We start from the raw sequence: 23,040 nt of genomic DNA, 5'->3' as shown, positions 1-23,040 counted from the left end.
TCTACCTGATTCTAATCATCATAGTGTTGACAGTTCTTGTTTTCATCCATCTTCAGTAAGTCAGCAATATCCTCAAATAATGTCAGTCTTATCTCACACAACTGTAGCTGCTACACTAAACCAGAATTGAATATTGTTACATTTTGATTAAGTGAAGTCATTCTTACCTTACAGTGGCCCTGTTTTTCACTGTAAGCACACACAATAGATGATGGAAACTATGTTAATTGCCTAAGTTCAATTTAAAGTCAGGTTGTCAGCTGTTTAGGTGTATCCTAAGAAATTTTCTTAAGTACTAATGGACATTAAAAGCAAAGTGAGTAAACTCTGTTTAGTATCTGTTTGCTCACTCTGAAATACATGCTTAGAGTATTATTTCTTCTAGCTTGCTGCAAGTGTTTTTTTGTATTATGCATATAAAAGTGAATTACAGGTAAGCTTATTCCAATTTATTTACATTTATTCCCATTATGTAACAAAACCAGAATCTCCATTTTTAACAATATTTAATGAATAAGAATTTCCCTAATATTGAAACTTTTGTTGTCCTTTACACCATAAAAACATTTCTAAAATATGTACCTGAGGTGCATTTATCCTGATTAAATTTTACCTTGATTGGGTCTGTGCCTCTCATTCTACTGCTCTGCATGCAAGACAGATCAGCTGAATAATGACCAAAGTGTTTTACTCCATACCAATCAATAAACTTTTTAGAATTGTCTTTCTAATATTTTCCTGTGAAAGGCACTTCTCTTCATTAAAAATATTTGGCTAAACAAAACAGTTAACATTTCTTTTTTAGAAAGTGTCAGAATTAGGCTCTTATATCCTTTTTCATATACCTAAGTAAGTAATCTTATTTTCATACATGCTGAGTAATCATTAAATAGGAGTAGACAGAGTCTGATAGTACCTCAGCATGTTGGAAAACATTAAACCACTGGTTGGGAATGTTTACAGCCATATAAGTTTACTTTTGCCATTCAGCTTTACCTAAGAAAAAAATCACATAGGATACTGGACTAAGTAGAGAATAAGTGGCTGTCTTTATGAATTCTATGTTTGACATTTATAACTAGGAAAATATTTTTTGTCATTGATACAGTGACTGTAAAATGGATGCAGAATCAGTGTTTGTGCTTCATTCAAGGAATATTATCAACATGATACCTATGTAATATTCACACTCTTAGGCCTGAAGATTTCTAGAGGTACATTTTTTCATCATGTAAAGTACCTGAATGGGTTATAGAACTTAAAGAGAACAGAGATTGTTTTGCTGATGAAGTAAAAACAAACCCAGTTTCTTTGAAAATTAGGAAATAGATAGCAATCCATCCTGAACGATTGGAGCGTATAAAGTCAAGTAAGCATAACCATATCCTACCGGTTGAATAACATATTCTTGGCTATGGGATGGAAAAGATCGTGATTTTTCAAATACAATGTCGAGTTCTCGGGAAAAAAAGGAGCCTTTTACTTAAGGTATAATAATTCAGTCTTGGTAGTCAGCCTTACATCCAGTTGTTTTGATTCTCTTTATTTACTGGGTACAAAAAAAACCCCACAGCCTTCCCCACAGGAATCTGTGGCAGTGTGTTTCCAAGTTTCATAATTTGTATACAACCTGGAACTTTGAAATTATTTTTGTTGTTCAGGAAACCATGTTATTCTGCAGAGAACAAGTGACAAGGTCTACAAATCACTATGTAGTACAGAAATTGTTCTGGCTGATTCCTGGAATTGTTAAATATCCAGGGCAGTTCTCTTCTGAACACAAATATATAGAGATATTCAAGACAGAATTTTTCTGTTGGAAAATAATAAAAATCATAACTTCTGTTCAGAATGTACCTGTCTCAATGGCAGGAGAAATGCAAAGCAATTTGTTTTGTTAGCCCACTTGTCCTCCCCCATTTAATGCAATTCTTGTCTCTAGTTTCAGAGTTAAACTACTGTTAAAGTTGCTCTGTATTTTGCAAGGAATCATTAGCTATCCAGGCTAAGAGGAATGGACTGTAACTAGGACAGTCATCTGGGATACAGAGATAGTTTTTTCTTGTAAGAATGGTCTATAATTTGTTTAACTTAAATAAATTAACTACTTTTGCAGCTGAAACTGTATATACATTGTTATTCTATCACAGGACAGTGCCCTGGAGCATTAAATGAAAAAAAATCATGCACACACCTCTAAACATCCCACATGCCTTCTCTGCAGTTCAGCACCATTTCCAAGTATCCATGAAATAGGAACAGTTTCAAGAAATGTTAAGAATTTCAACAGAAGGGGTGAAAAGTTGCTACATCTTGGATAAAAGGGAAAAGGAATTACTGCCAGGAATTAAGTGTTCAATTCTTAGAACAAGGCATTATTTTAGAAAAATGTCTGTGTTTGATATTTCCCCTCCATCAGTGAGCTTATTGCTGAGCTCAGGTGTTTGCATTTCCTAGACCTTCCTGTCTGTTGCTTAGGCAGCTCCTGTGAAGGGTGTTACAAGAGGCGCTGAATCCCATGAACATCAGGTCCAGGCTTCCTCCTGCCCAGCTGCTGAAGCCCAGCCTGGTGCCCCCTGCCACCTGAGGAGCTCTGTCTCTTGGAAATAATAGACCTAGATTTGGGAAGGTTAGGTAGAGTATTGTAGGAATGAAGACGATAACGTTTGTGCTGTGGAAAGTAACTGGGACAGTGTTTACATATTAAGTAGAAGTAAGAAAATTAGGAAGACCAAAGCTATAGAATAGGGTGGAATTGGGCAAATTAAATACACAACATATATATATATTTGGACACTTGCTATATATTTTTCATATTTGTCTTCCTGTTTGCCTTTTCAGTTTAGACTGTAAATCATCAAGCATGAAGGACTTTTATAGCACTTGGCTTTCCATGTACTTATACAGATGTACTTTTTGTTTGCCTAGCTAAAGGCATACAGTAAAAATGTAAAGTAATGTAAATACTCCATAAAGAATACAAAGAACTGATTTTTGTCATTTTTTTCTCCCAGTTCCTTGGAGGGTGTCAGGCAGGCTTCTCTCTGGATATGGCAAAAGGAAGTTCATGGAAGAGTATAAAAATTAAAAAGTTTCCTTACATATACCTTTCTTTGCTTTTCTTGTAATACTTATCAAATGGTAAATGCTGAATAAATATTTAGAAGCTAGACTTACCCTTTCAGAAAGCTTATCTTTTTCTATTTTGCTACCTATTACAGATACATATTTGACATATATAAACAAGCCTAGAAAACCAGCAATTGTGTGAAAGAGTTAGAATTGTAGTCATTTGTCAATGAGGTTTGTGTTTAGTTTTTACTCACAGGGATTCCACAATGTAAGTATCTGGCACTGGGAGAAAAGTTAAATAAGAAGTCTTTTCAATGAATCTGCATATTGTTTATTCCTGTTGGATGCATCAGTACTGGTGACAAGCTTGTCTTTTTTTTTTCCCTGGGATTTTCCATTATCATAGAATCTAGATTACGCTCTAAAACATATAAAGTAGAAAATTTAATCAGTGTTATATACAGGTTATTCCAAAAGCTTTATTTTTCATCAATAAACAGAAGATGCTCTTGTCACTGCTGCAGTTTGAATAGTGTCAGAATTTACTTAATGCAGGTATGACTATGTATGTGATTTGCTCTGCCTCCTGTAAATTTTCCTGTCTTGAACATTGCACTGCTGCAGTTTCCGTAGTGAAGCCCAAACTACACAGTTTAACTCTGTCTCTCATACCCATGTATTATTGCAGTTACCTGTCACTGAAGAGTCACATTTTCCCACTTTTATACTATTGGAAAAATTTCAAATATAAAGAATACAAAGACAGCTTAGTGCGTTGTCTTTATAAAAGATTGGTTCTCATATGAATTTCTGCTGTAATAAACAGCTTTAGTCAACTATTCAAACCTTCAAAACAATATAGATCTCAATCTGACTACCTTTACTCACAGGAGACTCGATAAAGTTATTTCTGTAAATAAAGCACTCAAAACACATTTCCAGATGATCTGTTTGGAATTTCTGTCACATATGTTACCTTAACTTTTTCATATTTTACTTCAGCTTCTTTTAATGTGGATAGTATGGACTTTAATCTGGTTCTTCAGAAAGGCAAACAGGAAAAACTCAGGCTCAAAATGTATACGTACATTAAGTACAAGTATGTACAAGTATATACACAAATACATTACACTGTAGATATGTTAAAATGTAGAACTTGCTGAATTACCCTGAAATATACATTCACTTATTTGTTGTGCTGTTTGTTAGCAATTGATTAATGAGCTAATAATAAAGTTAATTTGAAACAAGATTATAAGTTTGGTAAGATAACACAAACTTTTATATTTGGCAACAAATTTTGATTATAATTTAATTCTGATTGAAATGAATGCAGATAAAGTAACTCATGTTAATAAGGACTACTTTAATTTCAATTTAATCTCATGATCAGGAAGAGAATTCAAGGTACAAGAAAAAGGCCTAAGGAAAGAGGGAGATGTAGGAAAAAGAAAATCAAATAGCTAGCAGTGAAAAGATTTTAAATTCAAAGGAAGGGTTTGTCTTCTCATTTATGTGAGTATATACCATGGTAACTATGCAAAAGCAGCAGAGTGTGCTTGTAAAACCTACAAGGATCAGAGCAGAATCAGAACCAGATGTTTTTATGAATACCAATTCCTAAATTGTCTCTCAAAACTATTTCAGCTTTCAGACTAGAATGAAATTTTGCCCCTATTTATATCCTTTGAAACTCATTTATACCAGCAGCCTTCGACATTGTTTCAATATCAAAGAAGTGCTACTAGTGTCCTTACTTGGGGAAGCATTACTGATAGACATTTTCATTTAACTAATTTTGCAAAATTACGTTTATTTACAAGATCCTTTCACACACTATTGATTCCACACATCATCAGAACGCTTTTTTTTTTTTTTTTCAAATCCACCTCTTAAGCAAAAGTTTGCTTATATTTGCAGAAATATACTTATTCTAGGTAGATGTAGGAATATATAGACATACATATACACATAGGATGGAATGGAATGGAATGGAATGGAATAGAATAGAATAGAATAGAATACAATACAATACAATACAATACAATACAATACAATACAATACAATATTTCAGTTGGAAGGCACCTACAATGAATATTTAGTTCAACTGCCTGACCAGTTCAGGGCTGAACAAAAGTTAAAGCGTGTTGTTAAAGGCATTGTCCAAACACCTCTTAAACATGGCCAGGCTTGGGGCATTGACCACCTCTCTAGGAAGCCTGTTCCAGTGCTTAACCAACCTCTCTGTAAAGAAATGCCTCCTAACGTCCAGTCTAAACCTCCCCTGGAGCAGCTTTGAATCATTCCCACACATCCTATCACTGGATATGAGGGAGAAGAGCTCAGCACCTCCCTCTCCACTTCCTGTCCTCAGAAAGCTGTAGAGAGCAATGAGGTCACCCCTCATCTTTTCTCCAAACTAGACAAACCCAGAGTCCTTAGCTGCTCTTCATAGGACATTCCTTCCAGCCCTTTCACCAGCTTTGTTGCCCTCCTCTGGATGCAATCAAGGAGTTTCACAAGCTTCTTAAATTGTGGGGCCCAGAACTGCACACTATTCAAGATGAGGCTGCACCAGTACTGAATACGGCTGAATGCCTTGCTGCTTATGCATAAAAGATAGATTTACACTAACTTAAGCTTGCAAATATAGAAGCTTCATGTAGAAGCTTCAGTGATTTCAGGAAGATCTGAAATGTTTTAAGAGAGGCTGCCTTCTATATGATACAACTGAATATTCTCAATCACTATTAAATATTTCAGGAATGTTTTTAATCATTTCTCTTTAACTGTAGATACAGAAATATGGGGGGTGGGGGTAAGTGTCCTCCATTTTGCCAAACATCTTCATCTTTGAGAGGGATTTTACTTCTTACATTTTTTGTTGCAAATAGATAGTATTATGATTTTAAGTGGTCAGTGAATACGTAAGGTTCCCCACAAAATCTGCTTTTTTCTGTATGCACTTGGAACTAACTGTGGCTAATATTGTATTTCTACTTAGCCTCTAAGATGTACACTCAACTTACTGAAGAGTTGTGTTACCTGCTGTTGATGGAGGAATATCTGAGAGGAACAACCAGGAGAAGAAAGCCAAGTATCTGCACTACATCAAGCCTGAGATAGTCTTCCAGCGACCCCCATTGACTAGTGGAGGTAGAGGTGTGTTCCTAATCATGTCATTCTCCAGGTAGTGTTGTCATGGTTTAACCCCAGCCAGCAACTAAGCACCATGCAGCCACTTGCTCCCCTGTCCCCTCCCCCTCCGGTGGGATGGGGGAGAGAATCGGTATGGTAAAAGTAAGAAAACTCGTGGGTTGAGATACGAACAGTTTAATAATTGAATAATAATATAGTAGTAATAATACAAATTATGAAAAGGAAAACAAGAGGAACAAAACCCGGGAAAAAACAAGTGATGCACCTGCCCACTACCTGCTGATCAACGCCCAGGCAGTCCCCGATAATCAATTGCTGCCCCCCCCCGCCAGCTCCCCCCCAGTGTATATACTGAGCATGATGTTACATGGTATGGAATAGCCCTTTGGTCAGTTTGGATCAACTATCTTGGCTGTGCCCCCTCCCAGCTCGTACACCTGGCAGAGCATGGGAGGCTGAAAAAGTCCTTGATTAGTGTAAACAGTACTTAGCAACAACTAAAACATCAGTGTGTTATCAGCATTATTCTCATTCTAAATCCAAAACACAGCTGTATGCCTGCTACTAGTGTCATGGTTTAGCCCCATCCAGCAACTAACCACCACATAGACACTCGCTCACTCCCCCTACCCCGATGGGATGGAGGAGAGAATTGGAGGAGTAAGAGTGAAAAAAACCACTCCTGGGTTGAGGTAAGAACAGTTTAATAATTGAAATAAGGTAAAACTATAATAATAATGATAATAATAATATAATGATAATAATAATAACAATATACAAAGCAAGTGATGCACAATGTAATCGCTCACCACCCGCCAACCGATACCCAGACAGTTCCTGAGCAGCGATCGCTGCTCCCCGGCCAACCCCCCCCAGTTTATATACTGAGCATGACGTCACATGGTATGGAATAGCCCTTTGGTCAGTTTGGATCAACTATTCTGGCTGTGCCCCCTCCCAGTTTCTTGTGCACCTGGCAGAGCATGGGAAGCTGAAAAGTCCTTGACTAGCAGAAGCAGTACTCAGCAACAACTAAAAACATCAGAGTGTTAACATTCTTCTCATCCTAAATCCAAACCACAGCACTATGCCTGCTACTAGGAAGAAAATTAACTCCATCCCAGCTGAAACCAGGACAACTAGGAAGAAAATTATCTCCATCCCAGCTGAAACCAGGACAAGTGCCAAATAAATCAGAGAGACATCAAAGTAAATAATATCCTCTGCAAACAACAGGTGAAAATGTACTTGGCGGGAATGAGGAGAGTCACTTCTGTTGCTCTGTACTGAAAGCCCTACAAGGTCACTTTATGGCCTTTCAAATATGCAGACCTGACTGTTCATGAAACTGTAACCTATGGCTCAGTTTTATAAGGTTTATCTGTCTGTGACCAAACTCCCAATTTTATGAAGAACAATTGTATGATTTTGGAGGAGCAATCAAGACTAACATTTCTTTACCTGATGATGGACAACCACTGGACAGCAGAGATTATCATGTGAGTGAGTATATTAATTTTTAGCCTGTTAGTCTGGCTGCTCCCAATCATGTACCATACCTGCTACATAACGAATAATCATGTGCTCATGACTTCTGTACAGAGAAAACATTACAAGGCTGTTCATCATCCACCAAAAGATGACTACCTCTGTCCTCAATATTCACTGAAAAACTGGTTTGTATTGTATAATTGTATCTCAGGGTCATTGAAACAGGCATCAGTTTCCATACTTTCACATGCACTGTTCACATATACATTGTATGTCCTACAAATCCCTCTGAATTGTGCCTCTGTGTATGAGAAAGAAGGATTCATCTCACATAACTTCAGTCATAAAAGTCAGTGTTTTAAACTGGCCACCCTAGTTTACGTTTATAGTAACAGGGGGGAAATAGACTCTCTTAAAGGGAAAATCAACTCATCATAAAGCACACTTCTGGAAAAGATTTGTATGATTTACTGTCTGGAGAAGCCTTCTCCATTGATTAAAAAAGGACACTAGAAGACAAGATTAGAAGTAGAGGATTAGAAGTCTAAATGACAGCTATCTAATGTAAAGTGAGATGAGTAATACCTTGGGAGCACTAAACATGGGAATGAATCACCGAATCAGGAAGTTTAGCATCAGGCGTGAATTCTAATCTAAGCGGTTCCAACAGCGTAAATGCTATCCTTGTCCTTCAATGGCAGTGGGAGAACACAAGAGCATTTGACTATTGGTGGGAATACTTCCAGAGCATAAAAATCTTCAGCTAGGGGTTTCTCAAAATTGGGATTTTAATTATGCTTTCAATGTTCTCAATGCCTTATGCTGTAATCAATTATTCTATAACAAATAAAATTGCAGATAAACAGATGTGTATATATAACATCCCTCTTTCAAAAACTCATGCACACACAGAGCTAAATTTAATTAAAATGAAAGTTCCTGCTTCCTCTTAGTTTTAGCAAAATTAAACAATAGTTCACCAGGAGTCCCTAATTATATAAAATACAACATAATGTGTCTTTAGAAAACAGTGTATCATACATACACTTAGTCCACAATTCTACGACAGCTAATCAAATATAATTTAATAGATTTTCTAAATGAAGAAAAAAATTTTAAATTCTAATGAAGTTGCCTGATTTTTATTTTCTAACCAGAGTTGCAGCCCATAAAAAGGACCTACCATAAGAAGAAAGTAATAACCAAAATTATTATAGGAACATTCAGAAGTATAACAGATTGTTTAAAGGGATGTTACTGAATTCTTTCACTTCAGCTACTCCTTGGAAAAATATCACATGCTAGCATTATATGTTAAACTTCAGATAAAAACTTTTTAAATACTTCTAATATTTATATGATTGTATCAGGCTTTTTTTTTTCTGTAAATATGAAGCTAGCTGATTAAGAAAATATTTTTCACAGAAAATGAAAAATATATTATTTTAATTTCTTCTATATTTCTAAAAGCTTAGATTATATTTCAACTTTGTTGTGGTTTAACCCCAGCCAGCAGCTAAGCCCCTAAGCCCCACACAGCCAGTCTCTCACTGTCCCCACAGCAGGAGAGGGGAGAGACTCAGAAGAGTAGAAGTGAGAAACTTGTGGGTTGAGGCAAAGACAGTTTAATAGGTAGAGAAAAAGCTGCACGCACAAGCAAAGCAAAATAAGGAATTTATTCACTACTTCCCATCAGCAGGCAGATGTTTAGCCATCTCCAGGAAAGTAGGGTTCCATCATGCATAACAATTACTTGGGAAGACAAACACTTGAAGGTTTCCCCCTTCCTCCTTCTTCCCCCAGATTTTATTGCTGAGCATGATCTCATATGGTCTAGGATATCCCTTTGGTCAGCTGGGGTCAGCTGTCCCAGCTGTGTCCCCTCCCAGCTTCTTGTGCCCCCCCAGCCTATTCGCTGCCAGAGCAGTGTGAGTAGCAGAGAAGGCCTTGACACTGTGTAAGCACTGCTCAGCAATAACTAAAACATCCCTGTGTTATCAACACTGTTTTGATCACCAATCCAAAACACAGCACCATATAAGCTACTATGAAGAAAATTAACTCTATCCCAGCCAAAACCAGTACAAACTTGTGTATGTAAAGAACACTCATTTAAACTTAAAGTTTATATTTTTTATTTACACTTAATTTTCACAAATGATTTTGTGATCAGACAGGTTTTGTCTTTAAATATTGGTACGCTTTAGGATTAGTAAATATTCTAAAAACTATTAAAAAAATCTGTTTATATTTTGACAACTGATACACTATGATAAAGTAAAAAAAAAAATGCTTTTCATGTAACTATATAAGAAAAAAGGAACTATTCTAAAGCACTAACTTTACAGAAAATGTGGGGGTTTTGCTTTCTTTGGTTGGGTTGGGTTTGGTTTGGTTTATTTTGGCTTTCCAGTGTCCTTGTCACAACTTATTTTGAGCTCAGTGTTGCTGTCAGCAGCAATGGTTTGGATACCTACTCTAGTGTGCAGAATAAGCTTCTTCCTCTGAGCTTACTTCATAATATGCTGTTGGATTTCTGACTAGAGCCATGACTTTTGAGATAGGGTAATGAAATTGCCTACTCCCTGATATTTCTTCCCCTGTGCAGTCTTAGGATGTAATCATGAAAACATGATTTATATCTGTCAGTAATAGATAAAAGTCAGTAGAATACATATTATTTTCAGCAGTTTTGCATACATACTGAAGTATTTGTTTTCTCAGAACATACTAGTCATATAAAATGTTGAGACCAAGTATACCACTCAGCTTGCCAATATTTGTCTTTATCTGCTAAATGCTTTCTGGTTTTCTGGTTTTAATCTAAAAATGTAATCAAACAGAAATTAATGGTTGTCTGTCCCATACTTCCAGCCATCTCTTATGTCTATTTTGTTAATAAAGTAATTCCATTAGTAAACCCAGGGACTTTTCATCATGTTATAAAGTTTCAAAAGCACCCATGATGCCAAAAGTCTTAAAATCCATTAGCAACTATCTTCTAAAATGGTCTGAAACCTTACTACAGAGAATGAAATGATGGGGGAAAAAGGAAGATCAAGGGTAGTCTTGGAAAAATCTGGAAGCAGAAGGAGACTGCAGAAGTAGAGAAGCAGCATGGAGATTTGTACCAGAGAGGAGACAGAGCAGGTAACATAGCATGGTCCTCATGGTGGCTCTGACTTCCAAGGTCAGGCAGAACAGACTTGTGTGTGTGCATCTCTGCGTGTGTGCATGCACATCTGTGTGTGCAACCCACTGGGCCTTTGAGGGAGGTGTGCATCTAACTCAGAGGGGGATCAGAATGGGCACTGCTGGGGATTATAGAGGGGTGTTTAGACTTTTCTTGTCATAAATTAGCATTTTGTATCTCGTACTGTGGTTTATTTGTTGTACTGCTGATACTGATCTGTAGTGTACAGGTCACTGACTGCCAGTTAATTATGTGTCTTTGACAAATTAATAAACCACTTTAATTTATTTCAATCCTTTTCAAATTAAAATCTTCTTGCTTAGCTACTTCTGGTAAGAATACAGGCAAGAACAGTGAACTGATCAAGTTGGCTGCTTACTCATCATTGGCAAACAGTCAATGACACACAATATTTATAATCACTCTACATTACTTGAAAGTATTAGCCACTAAAATGGATAAAGCTCAGGTGGAAATTACTTACCTGTTCTTATTTTACTTAAGGAATTATAATCTGGAATTTTGGTTTCCTCTCTGGCATGCTAAAGAATCTGTTCAATGCTATAGTGAAAAGCTAAGGATTCCATCGGCTGAAGCACAATTTTGTTAAGTGAAATATTTTTCAAAGTAGTTCTGAATACAAATATCAGTTTTATTTCCTAGCACTTTTTGGCTTTATGGTGAATTTGAATTAATAAGTAATAATACATATTCCCAAGTATTTGATGACCTCAAGTTCTCAGATGTTCTTTGAGATAAACGCAACAGCAGTCAGTTTTTTCTAGAACAATTTTACAGATATGTATGTGTCACACCTGCCACTTCTGCATAAAAATGACTCTGAAATGTTCTTGGTTTAATTTGTTGAAAGATTGATCATAAGATAACAAGCTGCTTGGCCTTAAAATAGGTAACTTAGAACACGTATTTTGCTCCACAAACAGTGCAGTTCTTATCTAGGTATCAGCTATAAATACTTTAACATTTGCAATCCATTAACATGCTTCTGCAGTGTGATTCTCTCTTCCTGTAGGAGCCATATATTTCCATGCACTGGATCACAGTTTCTGTTGGTTAGATTAAAGAAAAAAGTGATACTAAATTTACCGTACATACTTAAAACTACTAAGGACTTGGAATTTGGTCACATTTAATATTTGTTGCACAACTAGGAATTTATCACCATTTTAATTTTTAATACTGTGCTTTGGGGTTTTTGTTTGTTTGTTTGTTTGTTTTTTTAAAGTACAGTTTATGTGTCTGGTAACATTTCAAGTCTAAAGGAAATCCATTCATAACTACTATTTGTTATCCATATTTCTCAACAGAGGAGCCCCTATTCAAAGCATTATTAAACTTCCTTTACATTCTGCATATCAAGAATTGTGCATCCTATAGGTTAAAGCTTTGGACATGGAAATGTTGCCAAATGCCTCCTTATAATACTCACTAGTTTATGAAGTGTATTTTTTCCCTCTTTCTGTCTTGATAGCAGCGTGCATTAGTGAGAAATAACCTCTCAGTTACAAAAATGTCTTAGATTTGTTTTATCAAGATATAGTTTTCAAAATGTCCACCTGTTGGATCTTTAAAATAATATCTATTACTTCTGTAACTGAAGTTAAACTAACAAAACTGTAACTTAGCCTGACCTTAGACTTTTATTTAAATAATGGTGTTACACTGACCACCTTCTTGTCTTTCAGGATGTTGCATGTACTAAATGAGCATGCTAAAGGGCCATTAAAAGTCCACTCAATATTCTTCTAGTTAGTCAGAAGTCTCATTTGTGCTATCTATATATCATGTTACCACACAAAACATTATACAGTGTTACATTTACTTTAACAGTTCCTGTTTTGATATCTGAAGTCTGCTATTTTATTTTCCTATCAAGCACCCCCCCAAAGAACAACTATCCCTCCCCTGCAGTGTTACAGACCTGCTTGAACTGCAGAGAGCTTACAGAATGAGGGTCAAGAATTCCTCAATTAGGACTTGGGTTAGTTTCATAGAAAATATGCCATCTATGACAATAACTCCTATCCAGTGTTTCTCAGTGATCCGATACACTCCTGCAAGGCAGAACGCAAGTAGACCCATTAGATACAAAGCAATAACTCCTCATGTGACATTTAATAAAAATTGTTTATGGTAAAATCTATCAAACTTGAAACATATGCCTTACCCTGATCCAAATCAATCAATATTTTTTAATAGTCCAGAAAATAGGTTGTATGAACTGAAGTTATACAAGTGGGCTAGAATCAGTTTATTCCCTGATTATGATGGTTATCACAGGTATAACATCAGCAATACTTGCTACTACATGCACCATTATCACATCACCTATTTTAGGAAAATAAAATAATAAAGTTCATAACCACTACACATTAAGCAACATAAGACTAATCTCTTCTACTCTTTTTTTATTATTTTATTTTAAAATTTCCTGTCACAGGTGTCTAAGCATTGGTAGAACGATAACATGGAGCTTTTGTTATCAACAAAGAACTGAGCAAACTTGATGCAGAGGCAGCAATGGACATTAAGAGAGAGAGGAGCTTGCAGTACCTTGTTTCTTCACTGTCTCACCTCCTGCTCTGTAGCTGTTCTCACAGGAAAGCTCTGGACACATCTAGGTTATTAAACTTAACACTTTCAGGGCCTGTTCTCTAGCCCCAAACATAGCTGGCATAGGCTGCTTGTGGTTATACTCTTAAAATGCTTTAGCATCCATGACAGTGTCCACATAAATACTATTGGTATGGAAGGATGCCTGCCCCATGCCTGGCTCCCTCACTCTGCTTGGAAGACCACTAGTTGTCCTGGTCCAAAGTTGTGCTGGGGATCATTGTAACATTTAAAATATACATAATTCTTTTTAATTCCAGTATCTTTGCCTGTGACTTGACATTATTTAATGTAAAGACAATGTATAATTATTTGCTTTGTTAAGCCAGTGCAAGGACATCTTTCCATAACTTCACCTGTGTGTTATTCACTTTCCAGATATAAAGTGCTACAAAAATTTAAAAAACAAGAGGAAAAAAAAAAAGTCCTTGTAAAAAAGAAGAATTAGATATGACTATCTAATGAACAAAGTGATTTTACTATTTATTTCTGTAGAGGTTTAACTGATGTATCTACCAGACTGATCTGCAGTTGGAAAGACCAAACATATCTCATTCCTAGCACCAGTAGTGAATCCTAGTTTACACTGTCATCAATAACAACACAGATGATCAAACTAATTCAGCTGATGATTAGCGAATCCCGTGAGCAGTCAATGTTAGCAGTTGCATATCACTGAAGTTATGAAGTGACACAGTACAGACTTTCCATTTAAATACAATATTTAGAATCATAGAATCATAGAATCATCTAGGTTGGAAAAGACCTTTAAGATCATCCAGTCCAACCATTAACCTACACTACCAAGCCCACTCTAGACTAATCAAGGGTAGACCAGACTAAACCATATCCCGAAGTGCCACATCTACCCGTTTTTTAAACGCCTCCAGGGATGGTGACTCCACCACCTCTCTGGGCAGCCTGTTCCAATGCCTGACCACCCTTTCCGTAAAGAAATTTTTCCTAATTTCCAGTCTAAACCTCCCCTGGCGCAGCTTAAGCCCATTTCCTCTTGTCCTATCGCTAGCTACTTGGGAGAAGAGACCAACACCCACCTGACTACAACCTCCTTTCAGGTAGTTGTAGAGAGCGATAAGGTCTCCCCTCAGCCTCCTCTTTTCCAGGCTAAACAACCCCAGTTCCCTCAGCCGCTCCTCATAAGACTTGTTCTCCAGACCCTTCACCAGCTTCGTTGACCGCCTCTGAACACGCTCCAGCACCTCCATGTCTTTCTTGTAGTGAGGGGCCCAAAACTGGACACAGTATTCCAGGTGCGGCCAAAGAATGTCACTTGAAGGAGGGTATTAATTCTGTTTTGTTTATCTGAACGATGCTTTATAAAGTATCTGTAGTATAGGCTTGTCAGTATGCCTTCATGCAATCAAAATATTACAGCTCTAAAGAATTTTAGAGAATTCTAAACTCAAATCTTGCTGATGTTTCATGCTACAACATGCTTCAAGCACAAAAGGTCTGATTAATTTCCATCTGAAGTCACTCTTTCAGTTTCAGCCTTTTTCCTGACACTTTTCTTCTTCTGTTTGCTGTATGTTTCTAAAGAGCTGCCCTGGAACCCTTCTGACAGACTTTCTTGCTCATTTAAAGCTACATACCTTACTCTTTAAACTTGATTCACTGCTAAAGTTTTGAAGTAGATCTCTTGATCATCCCTACTTCCTGCACTTGGGTTTACATCACACAGTCTTCTCTGGATATATCTACACTAAAAATTTTTTTTTTTTTGGTTGGTTGGTTGGTTTGGGTTTTTTTTGTTTTGTTATTTTTAGGGAAGGTTTTGTTTGGTTTGTTACTGGAAGTTTGCCTTGCATTTCAGTGCCTTACAGTGTGCTCTAGAGTGTACCTCTGATGTGTTCAAAGCAGTTTTCTTCCTGGTGGAAGTAAAATTAGTTATGCAAAAGCATCATATAGAGTAATGTAATGTGGACGCTTTAGCTCTGTTGTCTACTTAGGTCTTTATACATTTGCCTAAGACAGGCAACTGCTGTGAAGTTGATTTCAACAGACACAATGTGAAGTACAGTCCTAGAACTGTAATAAATCACCATAAAGGAAGCTTCAGTCTATCTATACTTGCACTGCAGCAGTCAGTAAAGTAGAAGTTCACTCTGAATGTGCAAATTGGATTCCCTTCAGCCCAAGGTAACCTGGAAGATGGTCTCCAGAAGTAGTCCAACAGCTAACGGGTGTCCGAGTAGGGGACCAAGCAAGAGTCCAAAATAAAATCCTCTCAGTGAATTCAGGCATACTCAACTGTTTCACTCTACAGATCTGCTCCTGTTGTACTTTTCTTTTTGCTAAGACAAATATAATTGTACTCTCCCAGACCTCCACCTAAACCATTGGCACTCTAGGGCCCAAATTAATCCCTGCTATCTCAGTCAGCAAATGGAGTTCTCTAATTCAGGCGTTACTCTCAATTTCTTTTACAACTGATAAAGAGAGGATGATTCAGATGCCTGTCTCTACTGAGAGTAAAGGGAGCTTTAGTTAAATATGTTCTGAAATAATCCACTTTGGTTAGATGCCTAAAGAAAGCTGGAATGAACCCATGCTAATTAAGGCTTATTTGGGGACAATATGGTAGACAAACAAGAAACACAATTTAAAGGAAAAATTTTTCTTGTAGCTGGAGAAGCTCTCAAATAATTGAAGGCAGGCTTAAGAAAAGGTTTGAAAGTGTTGCAGAGTTGTGCCTTTTATGTACTACCATTACTTTTACCTATAATGACAATAGGGTTTCTACACATGACTGTTTGTAACCTTGTGTAAAGCCCCTCTACCATGTGAGTAGTCTAAGACTCTCTGGTTCTTGTGTGGACAACAAAATAAACAACAAAGATCTCAAAGCAAACAAGCAAAGAAACAAAGTTTCAAGTGGTTGAACCCATAATCAGAAGACAATGAAGGCAGATAATCCAGCCTGCAGTGCTGACAGCTTCTAATCAACAACACTTCCATGACATGTCAGGTACTTTCTTAGATACAGGACCATAAGTAATGCATCATAAGACATTGCCCTCAGGCAAGTGTGCATATACTCAGCATAAAAATGTGCTCAGGCATTCAAAACCTAACATAGGCATAACCTATTGCCACACTTCTATGCATCAATAAACCAGTCCATTACTATTTCAAATAAACTTTGTTTTCCTTGCTACCAAAAATGAACATTTTCACCAGCGGTTCTACTAGAATTGGGATGAGGTCACTAATCCCTAAAAAGAATCAAGCTTTGCAGCTAGAGGAAAAAGGATTATAATAATTGGAAACTGGTGTGTATGCATTGCACAGTCATGGGGTTATTTTTGGTTTTAACTACAAATCTAGCATTTATTAGTAGGAATCTTCCAGGATTCTTACAAGGATTATCTGTGAGTCTTGTTTTCTAGCATATAGAATTAGGATCCTGGAAATATCTTTGGATGAACGAACCAAAATAACATAAACATAAATTATATTGCTTCACCTCAGAGTCATTGCACCAGAGAAGTGATTCAATAGTAATTCTTTTTAAGCAAATATCTCAAACTTCATATGTGACAGACCAGTCGTGGTAGAAGAATGCGGCCTAGGGATATGTAAATAAGTCCACATGTCACTTTTTAGTAAGCCTGCTACAGTTGGAATAGTGTCAGCAGTTTTCTGGTAAAAATAAAATGTGGCAGCATACATCCATCGTCTGTGATTGTTCTGCTGGAAGTCAAATATGTCAAATTAGAGAGGTAGAAGAAGATAAAGCTTTGAACAGTACCAAAGTATTTTGGCTTTTTCTCATACGTTCTCCAAAGAAGCATGGAAACAACAGCAGGAAAAAATTGTTGAATTATCTCATGCTTAGTAGGGGGATATAAATGCCGATACTATAGCCCACATGTTTGAAAAAGATCTCTGTTTTTGTCTCACACCAAGGATAGCACTGGGTATTTGTCATTATTTCTTTAAAGACCAGAATCTAAGTCTGTGCAAAAGCATCCCTATTAGTCTGTTTTTCCATTCATTTTTTTGTAATAAAAAGCATCCAAGTGGATTCCAAAGTAATGGGAATTTTACATTTGATAATGTAAAAATTAAAAAAAATATATAATTTTTTTAAAAACCAACACAATGAGAGAGACAATACCTCAGCAGTGATCTGGCCATATATAGAGTTAGGTAACATTTCCAGGTGCCTGCATAAAAAGTGGTAATACATCATTATCCTATTTGTTTTAAGGTGTTATTAGAGATGTTACATCATCTAAAATATGAAGTAGAAAAGTCTTAAATTTATGACAATAGACAGTGAATAAAACATTGTTAAACTTTGGTACTGCTCTGCAGTAAGGTTTCTATCTGGTGAAAATGAGACTAGTGTTTCTGTTTTTTGTTGCACACACTGTTGAACCTGATATTCATTAAGACATTTATTTATGTTAAAATATTAATTTACAACTTTTTCACATGCTTTTTTAAAAGACTGCTTGTATTTCTTATGAAAATATAATTTCTAGAGGAATACTCAACGTTTCCGTTTTTTAGCTATGTTTTACCATCTCAGTTTTCTCAATTCTCCTTCATGAGCATAACTAGCTTTTGAACAGATGACTAGTGAAAATTTTGCTTACTCCATCCCTTTAAAAAGACATAAAAAGCTCTGTTTGTTTTTCCTAATCTATTCCAGTTGTCTGAGACACCTTCTCACTCCTGGCATTTATCCTGTCAACAGTTGCAATTATATCAATAAATAATATATATTTATGGTTTAACTGTCTCATCTCAAACCACTGCATGATATACAAGTTTTGCAAGCCAGGTTATTTCCATTTCACACTGCACATCTGAAGTCCAAACTCAAGTCCTAGTCAGATTTAATTGCACCAAATCCATCTTTGACTTCACAGGATGTTTTAAATTGCATCTCTCTCCACCAGTCTGCCCTCCCAATGTTTTAAACAAATTCACCATTAGCATTTCATTGAAGCTGAATAAAACTTTAATGTTGTTTATCATATACAAGAAGTTCAATCACAACACACCAGCAGTTGTCTTTTTCTGGCTTAATCTATTGCCTATTACCACACTACTGTATTCCCTAAGGAAATTTGCACATTTGTCACTGGCTCCCTGTCGTTCCTATTCTGTGGTGACTAACTACATAAAACTGCCTTATCAGAAGTTTGGGGGCGGGGGGGTGGAATCACATCTGAATTCAACTTTATGAGATTTTCATTGTATATGAATAAAATTGTACATAATGTAAGTTTATAAATCTTTTTATTGTGTGATGAACATCTGATTTCAGATTTTTTTAACATTAAATAGCATGAAGACAATGAATTCTCATACTTCAGGGCATAAACTCAACTAACTGTGGTTAAGAAGAAGCAAATTCTCCTAGTAGCCTTTCACTGTTGATTTACGAGGCATATAATTTAGGTAAGTTTTGTTTTCCTTCACAGTAACAACTTGTTTTATTATCAAAGAGGCCTAAACCTGGTGAGAGCTCTACATATTTATGGGAAGATACAGGCTCCTGAAATAATTTATCGTGCAGAGAAAAAGGAAAAGCAAATGGAGAATGTCAGAATGAAATAAGAGAATCAGGTGGTCATACCAGAACTTGATAAATGTCTTGGGATGAAAGCTGATTTTAAAACAGATTTGCTAGACCTATCACAGGTCTGGAATTTCAGCTTCTTAAAAATGGAATCATTTCAGTGTGAAACTATACTACTACTTTTGGGAAAAATGAAAATAAACCCTATCTATAGATCAGAAAAGACCAACAAATTTTTTTTTTCCTTGAGGAATTTTGAGATGGTATTCTATGTGCCTTTATTGCTGTAATAAATCCTGGAAACATGGCTCATGGTCCTCATTTTCAGGAACTGGAAAGAGTGGTTTGCTCCTGTAGGGAAGACAAGCTGAGAGCCAAGATCAAGCTTGTGACAGCAAGGCAAGAAAAAAGCATTAGCTTCACTAGCAAAAGGTGCAGTCCCACAGTATCCAAACAGGAAGAGCTGAGCAGGTCCAAGGTCAAACCAAGAAGACAAGCCAGTGAAGCAAGGTCAGGATCATCAAAGTACAAAGCCAGGAACAGGCATACCTGCAATGTAGCTCAAGCCAGGACCAAGACCCAGGGCCCAAGCTTCAATGCAGATCATGAACCAAGGAAGACAAGCCCCAGGAAGGCTGTTTTTCACAATTTGTTGGAAGACTGACATAAGCTTGCCAAGCTGCACTATATCAGGGCTGATCTTGAGAGCAAGTAGCTTGTGCTCAAGCTCAGCCCTGATACAGTGCAGCTGGTGTACACAGGCACCTGATATTCATTCACCACATCTAATTTCTCCTCAGTTTTCAGTCCTAGAGTGGATAAAGTAGACAAGCTTACAGTTTAGAGAAGGTCAAATAATAAGTACTATCGAAAGAAATCCTTAAGAAATGGCCAGGAAAGGAGAGGACCAAGGAAGACAGTCACAAAATGAGCAAAATTATGGATAGTACAAACAAAGATAAGGATGGCTTAAAAGAAGGTCCTTACAAACCTAGATTATGTAAGTTGAAGGTGGAATTATTCTTCTATGTGTAACCCCATGTCCATACATGTTCTATACTTGTCTGTGATATACAATTACAAAGGTGGCACATAGACTAAAGGAATAATACCTCTGTATGTGTCAAAGGATGGTGATAGAAAGGTGGTAGTTAATGAGGATGTACTGGATAGTGTTTCACCTGAGCATGACATAAATTGTATGGAATAAGGTGTGGAAATAGTACTGGTTCTGCCCAGGATGGAGTTAATTTTCTTCATAGCAGCCTATATAGTACTGTGGTTTGGATTTGTGACTAAAACAGTGTTGATAACACACCAGTGTTTTAGTAATTGCCAAACAGTCTTAACATTGCCTCTGGGCCTTCTTTTTCCCTGCTATGCCTCTCCCAGCAAGTGGGTGGGGATGTGCAAGCAGCTGGGAGGAGGCACAAACAGGACAAGAGGATATTCCATACCATATGATGCCATGATCAACAGTAAGAGTTCAGGGAAAGGATGAGAGAGGGGAAAAGTTTATGGTCATGGCATTTGTCTTTCCAAGTAATGGACGTGCATGATTAAGGCCTGCTTCCCTTGAAATGGCTAAACATCTGTCTGCAGATCAGAAGCAGTAAATGAAGTCTTTATTTTGCTTTGCTTGCACATGCTGCTTTGCTTCACTTATTAAATTATCCTGACCCACAAGTTTTCTTGCTTTTGCCCTTCCCGTTCTCTTCCCCATCATGTTGGGGGGGAGTGCAGGGGGGTGGGGGAGCAAGCAGCTCAGTTCGGACTTAGCTGCTGGCCAGGGTCAACCCACTATAGCGCTAGAAATAACCTTAGACACCAGCTGGCTGACAAGCCTGTGGCAGCCCAGTTTTAAATTTCTGATACCCCTGCATTTAATGAAAGAGTAGACTGTTTACAACAGTTACAAAGTACAGTGTGCAATGCTTGCATGCATACTATTCATCATGTCAACCATTCTACCTTAATGTCAGAAGTATTACAGGATAATTTCCTGTGTTTGAATGCTAATGAATGTGAAAAGCATTTTTTTTTCCTATATGAATTTTTCTTGGTATAGGTATGCTGATCATATATGTTTCTTTCAAAAACTAATGTGCAAAATCATAAACACAAGTCTCCATTTTATTGATGTGTTTAAATTAAGCATTAACAGAAAACAAAAGACTCCAAAATTCTATAAACAACTGTAGTTTATCATCCCCAATTAAAATTCACATGCCATAAACAAATTAGTTTACATGCACACAAAAAAGTCACATTTTGTAACTGCATTAGTATAATCAAGTCTCTATCAACCATAGTGGTCCGTTATGTAGTTAAGAATGGAGGTCTCTTTCTTTCCTCATCATGAGTAAATCCTTTCTGTCCAAGTAGACCCTCTATATTTTCTATAGTGCACTAGATTTTTAACACATCATATCCTTTTCTAATTTATCTACTCATCAGCACAGTATTTTGTAAATCTTGGTTAAGCTCTTCACAATGAAATCAGCTTCATTTGACAAGTCTTAACACTTTAGATTCTAAGAAGATATAAAAAATAAATTATGTTTTAAATATGTATTAGCACACCATAAACTGAACTTTGAAGTGTTTAATGGTAGCAGAACCCAAGGAGAAGACATTTTATTCCATTTGAATAATTTTTTCTTTGCATGGCTTTGCAATCTTTCCAAATTATCTGTTTCTTATGAGGCACTCATTAGATTGATTTTGTCTTGACCTGCTTTGCAGATATGAAACCATCAAATCTTTTTGTTTAAAGACCAGTCATTTGTCTTTAGAAATCTTCTTCCATCCTCAAACTTACTTTTGGACACAAGATATTAACTCCTAGATCCTCCCCCGCTCTATCTTAGTACAGTTATGCCCATTTCTAGAAAATTAAGACCTGCTCAGGACAGATTTGTGACACCAAAGTGAACTGGCATGGATTGACTCATATCTCCACTGCCCGCTAGGAAGTAAGTGTTCCTGGCCTGTTGTAATTTGCTAACTATGCTTGGAATTTGTTTTGGAGAGCCCTATTAAGCACAAACAAAAACAGTTCTAGGGAGTATATTAACTGTTTAACCATACTGTCTTGACCTCTAGTGCTCAGGGATATTCCTTTGTAATCTTTAATTTATTCATGTAAATATGATTTAACATCTTTTTAAAAGATTTTTTGCTTATTGTAACTTCTCTCATCTGCTTCTTTAGTTCCTTCTTCTCTGCCTTCTCACCTGTCTCTTCTCTTCTGCATCCATCTAGATCTTAGCCCAATTAAATCCAAACAGTGTGGCATGGATCAAAAAGTCAGATTACCAGAATTAACTCAATCCGTTCAATTATTCACTCCAATTTATTAACATCCTTCCTTGTCCTTCATTAAGATTTAGCATCAATATCTAAAATTATATTGATTCCATTTCAAGCTTTCTCTACCAGATGCTTCATGTTTGTATTGCATAGCTAAGGGTCACGTGAAACTTCTTTAATTAGTCTGCTGGAACTATCAGCATGTTGATTCAATGTAGTGACTTTGAGTAGGTAGCATACCTGAGCTTGCCAACTCTTTATGCTAGCCTTCAGCTTGTTCAGTCAGCATTTCTCCTTAAAAGAAATTAACTACTTTTAGATTTTTATCTTCATTATCAATTACATGAAGAATAAAGCCTTTGTTTTTATAAAACACTTTTTTTTAATAGCTATTTACATAAACATGTGGTGATTCATGTCTAGTATTTCTAGTCCCAAGTCCTTTTCCTTTCCTCCCTCCTTGATACAATATTTAGATTTTTACAGTACAAAAATAAATGAAATGAGAAAGTGAAAAATCACCTGAGCACTAAAGAAATAAGATAATTCTAAACAATTAGCTAACGTATTGCTTTAGTGGAATTTAAGAAGGGAGAAGCACTACTTGATGATTTAAGACCC

This window comes from Pelecanus crispus, chromosome 3 (assembly GCF_030463565.1).
Source record: "Pelecanus crispus isolate bPelCri1 chromosome 3, bPelCri1.pri, whole genome shotgun sequence".
Lineage (NCBI taxonomy): Eukaryota > Metazoa > Chordata > Aves > Pelecaniformes > Pelecanidae > Pelecanus > Pelecanus crispus.
Note: the sequence above shows the minus strand (reverse complement) of the source record.